This window comes from Melitaea cinxia, chromosome 5 (assembly GCF_905220565.1).
Source record: "Melitaea cinxia chromosome 5, ilMelCinx1.1, whole genome shotgun sequence".
NCBI classification, from domain to species: domain Eukaryota; kingdom Metazoa; phylum Arthropoda; class Insecta; order Lepidoptera; family Nymphalidae; genus Melitaea; species Melitaea cinxia.
The window spans coordinates 18,438,598-18,443,735 of NC_059398.1; the positions used below are offsets into that span (position 1 = coordinate 18,438,598).

The 5,138-nt window shown below is 30.9% G+C and overlaps 1 non-coding gene across 1 annotated transcript; it reads right to left on the reverse strand.

Moving 5' to 3' along the window:
• Positions 1 to 2,754: 2,754 nt before the first annotated feature.
• On the reverse strand, positions 2,755 to 2,836 carry Trnas-uga. The gene has a single exon. It is a non-coding gene; the product is annotated as a tRNA-Ser (tRNA).
• Positions 2,837 to 5,138: the final 2,302 nt, after the last annotated feature.

Below are 5,138 nucleotides of genomic sequence, written 5' to 3' on the forward strand. Positions count from 1 at the left end.
CACGATTCACACGAAGAGCGCCAGCTTTCGACTAAAAAAAGAATAATCGATATCGGTAACCCCAGTAAAAAGTTATGATGATAAAAAATTCAGTCGGATTGAAAATCTCCACCTTTTTGTCGCAGCTGGTCAAAACTAACAGACATACAAACATATCTTTATACTGATTTATAATACTTACATAAGATTAAACAGTAATATAGGATATTGGATCATATAACATAACGAGGAAACTTTAAACTATAAACAATGACCGCCATGATTCACACGGCTGCAGACTCATCGGCGACTGTCCTTTACGTTACTTTAGCACCCAGATTTGTTTATTGAAATACCTGCAATGTAATAAGTTCCTTTCTCTCTCTCTCTATTTTTTTCTTCCGAGCTAGTCATCTCATATGGTTGTGGGGTCAGCTATCCTTATTTTTTTTCTTTACTTCAGCTTTTTTCACTATATCGTTATCATTTGTTTGATACTTGCGGATGTGCTTTAACACTATATTTCTCCATTTTGTCTTAGGTCTGCTTCTGAGTCTGCCAGGAAGAGGAAACTGAAAAAATTATTAATCTGTATTTATCTTTTTTTTAATGAAATAATTTATTTGGCAAAGCTTAGCTTTAATGAAGAACAAAAGGGGAATAAAAAAAGTTCAAAACGGTCAAACTCCAAGTGACGTATGTTACAGATGGCTGCAAAGTTCTGATCTAGAAGATCTAATATTTCGGATACTAGCATAACATATTTCTTTAATTATGTCATCGTCATTACGTAAGGACCAGGGTACGTCACAAGACCCGATAACCCATTTTTTAAATACAAATTTTGTATTGGTTTGTAACTAAACATATATAATACGTACATGTGTATATGTAAATACAATTGAAAATAGTTTCAGGAAATGCTACATTACAACAAATAAATTGTGAGAACGTTCGAACAATGTCTCTGAGTGAAATAGCGACGTAATTCCCACTTTGTTAATTACCGTGAAATAAGATACACACGATTAGACGTTTATCTCATTCTAGGCTTAAGTGTTTATGAAGTCTTTACAAATAACCCTAATTGAGAAAATAGTTGCGAATATGGTTTGTTAAAATTATTACCTTCAAATAATAATAATTCAAAAATTTACGTTTTGTCAAACATAAATAAAACGAGTTTATATTATGAAAGTGATTTAATAAAACAAAATTAACGAAAGCTTTAATAAGGAAAGACTTGTGAAACAGTATTTTAAAATTATAATTATTAAACTTGTAAAACATATTAAAATATATGATGTAATTAAAAGGATAACTGGAAAACGTTACACTTAATAGTGACACCTCTATTTTGAGTAAAATTATATAATAATGTATTTCTATCCTCCTCTCACATTCACTAGCAATATTTTAAACCCACATCTAAAAATAGATGGCGCCACGTAACTTATGACCCAAATCTAAAATCGAAAAGAAATTCAAGATACCGACTAATCCCCTTCGTATCATTGCCGTTCGAGATGATATTGCCAAAATTATGTAAGGTACTATTAATTGAATAGAATGGAGAATCCTGGTAATATTCCTGTGAATATTATCAATGCGTAAGTTTGTGAGGATGTCATGATGTGAACTCTTTCACGCAAAAACTACTGGCCCGATTTTAACTAACACACATATATATATATATATATATATATATATATATATATATATATATATATATATAATAGAATAACACGTAGGCTACTTTTCCTGACGTTCCCACGGGATCGAAAATAACGCAGGGTAAACCGCGTGACGCAGCTAGTATATATAAATATATCCCTCACCCCATCCTTTCCTTTGTATCATTTGTCATGTATGTGATGCTTTTTTGGCTCTAATGGAATCAATTATTTCAAATAATGAATGAATGAAATGCAAGATTACGTAAAACAAACAAAGACACAATTGTTCTGTAATTGTGTAAAATACATTAATTATATTGTCCATTACGATTTAAGTTATTGATCTGAGAAAAACTTTAAATGACATTTTATCACGAAGCGAGATTGATTCTAATTAGTGTAATTATATATCTTATCTAAGAACTTATGTTTGCGTCGACACACTTGTCACGTGTCTGCGGTTTGTAGCAACTGTGATAACATTAAAAATTATTTATTGTTATATCCGTATAATGAGTTTATTTGTGAGTTCCACTTTTATGGTTCAAGCGATTGACTGATCGCTGAGGATTTCATTCTCATTGCTTAGGAAGTTGAAATGTATTGTGCTTTCATTTGGGTAAAAGTGGGGTGATTATGGGAAAGGTTCCTTATGTACTAATATAGTTATTACTTTTTTTGTAATTAATAGCTCCATATTTTAACTGGGTATATATAGTACTAAAAGAAATAATTGTAGATCAATCTTTTCAAGTTTGTCTGTTTATCTGTGGTTTCTTTAAAAGTTGCATTATGTAGAAGTACTTTAGTATTAAAATAGCAGCAGAGCATAACAGAGCAAAAGTGATCGTAAAATTAAAAGTAAACTCGGGTGAAATAAAGCGAAAAGCGAATAACGAAATGAAATAGACAATTGTGATGAACGTCTCCAATACTCAACATTTTTACGATCATAAAAAAAATGATTAAAAAATTATTTATGTGTATAATTTTTTTTTTATAAATGCATGAAACGAAAATGGTCAGAATCACTCCATGAAGGTACGAGACTGCCATAAAAAAAAAATAAAAAACAATATAAAAATAAAAAAATATTAATCGCTGAGGACAGGATTCGAACCTGCGCGGGTAGAACCCATTGGATTTCAAGTCCAACTCCTTAACCACTCGGACACCTCAGCTGTGGCAGAGTCGACGAAATATCGCAGCCAATTCTACGTCACATAAAAATGGCATTGGGCATGACGCATGAACAGACGATATGGCGTTGTAATGTTTGATAAGAATATTGTTTACTAGACTTGAAGTCACGTGCGGGTTCACATGCGTTAATATTTTAACATTATGTTGAATGTAATAGGTATTTTAATTTTTTTTTCTTATACAAATTCAAAAGTAAGCCTGTACAGGTCATAATTATGTCTTACCAATAGCTCTTTTTACAGTTAAAGTAAAAAAAAACCCAGTAAAGTAGAAAAAAAATGCTTCCGAATTTACTGATGTAAATAATAAAATGTTTGCTATAATATTTAACTACGTGTACATAATATAATCTCAGATTAAAAACTAAATTAATCTCTAAAACATATGACAATTTAATTATATGTTTTATTTGTTTATTACGGTTAGTTCAACCGCTTTTACTCGTGTCATTTTGACACATGTCATTTTGCTAATGTCACGTTAAATTGAGAAGACAAAATAGAAATTTCACGTTCCAGTTGAGACTTCAATCATAATTAAATTTTGGGGATTTGTTTTTGAATATGATATTCAGTAAATCCTGTCAATATTGACATATCCGTGTCGTGATTTCTTTTCGTGTTGTCTTGACAGGGTCGTGATATCTTATGTCGTAAAAAAATATGGCCTTCGTCAGATTGGTCTCTTTCGCTACTGTGAGTTTATTTTCTACATTCTTTGTTACTTTTAAATAATTCAATTTCTTTTGTAAATTACGTTTGAGTTCTATTTTTAACTTTTTTTACAACCCTCTCTTTTTCTCAATCTGCTTGTAGTTTCCGATTTCTTTTTGTCACTTTATAGTTCCGTAATTTATGGAAGCGGTAAATTTTTTTTGAAAAATAAGAGAAAATATTTTATATTGCAAAGTAAAATTTTCTTCTGCGTTTTAAAATAAAGGTGACTTTAGAGCATTAATTATTTTCATAAGTTACGAATAAATTTTTTGAACTAAATTAACAAATAAACAACTTTTTTTGCTTAATATTTATGTATATATATTTTGTTTGAGTGTCTATTGTATTACAGTTAGGTACGTCGGGCGTTATTTATAATAGGTACGTATTGTTCGAGGTTTGCAACTCGTAGAGAGATGGAACTTCATTTGTTATTGTTTTTTACTGTTTTTGACTTTCACCGCTGCTGTGTTTATTGTTAGTTTTAGCGAATTTTGACGCAGGTACGTTTTGAATAAAAATGGCAATGCTTTGAATCTTGTTTTTGGATTCTGGAATTCCAGAAGGATCCCTTTATACCGAAATTCCGGAATTTAAAAACTAACAAAGGTTTCATACTCAACAATACAAATGAGAGTATTGTTATTGCGAACCATTTGTTCGACAGGTAATGTGTATACGCCTTTCTCTTTCTCTCTCATACATATAGGCATCTCACTCTATTTTCATTTTTAAAACTTTTTAGTAAATATTTAAATTAAAAAACTAGTGAACGTGACATTATTAGTAATACTTAATTAGTTGTTTAAAACTTAACAATAAAAATAATTGTGTTTGCTCGCAAACGAAAGAAAAAACCGACTTCAATTACATCGACGAGTAATACAACGTAGATCGACGAAAAAATAGTCAAGTAACTATGCGTTATCATAGATAACTCAAAAAGTAGTTATCAGATCTCGATAAAATTTAAATGTGACCACATGATAAACATCCGCTTTCGATAAAATTAAAAATTATCAAAATCGGTACACCCAGTAAAAAGTTATTGCGGATTTTCGAGAGTTTCCCTCGATTTCTCTGGGATCCCATCATCAGATCCTGGTGTCCTGATCATGGTAGCAAACAAGGGATATGTCTTTTCCAACAAAAAAAGAAATATCAAAATCGGTACATCCAGTAGAAAGTTATGCGGTATAATACAACGTAGGTCGACGAAAAAAGCGTCAAGTAAAAACGCATTATTAGATATAACTCGAAAAGTAGTTGTTAGATCTCAAATAAATTTAAATGGGACCAATTGGCATACACCACCTCTCGATTAAAAAAAAAATTTGTCGAAATCGGTCCACCCGGTCAAAAGTTCTGATGTAACATAAATAAAAAAAAATACATTCGAATTGAGAACCTCCTCCTTTTTTGGAAATCGGTTAAAAAGCAATTACTGTAAATTATGGACAAATACATAGTCGTGCCCGCGATGTCGCCTGTGTAAAGTTCCTGAGATACTCAAAGTTTTAGAATGTAGAGTCCAAAGAAAATATAATTATTACTTGTCTATATG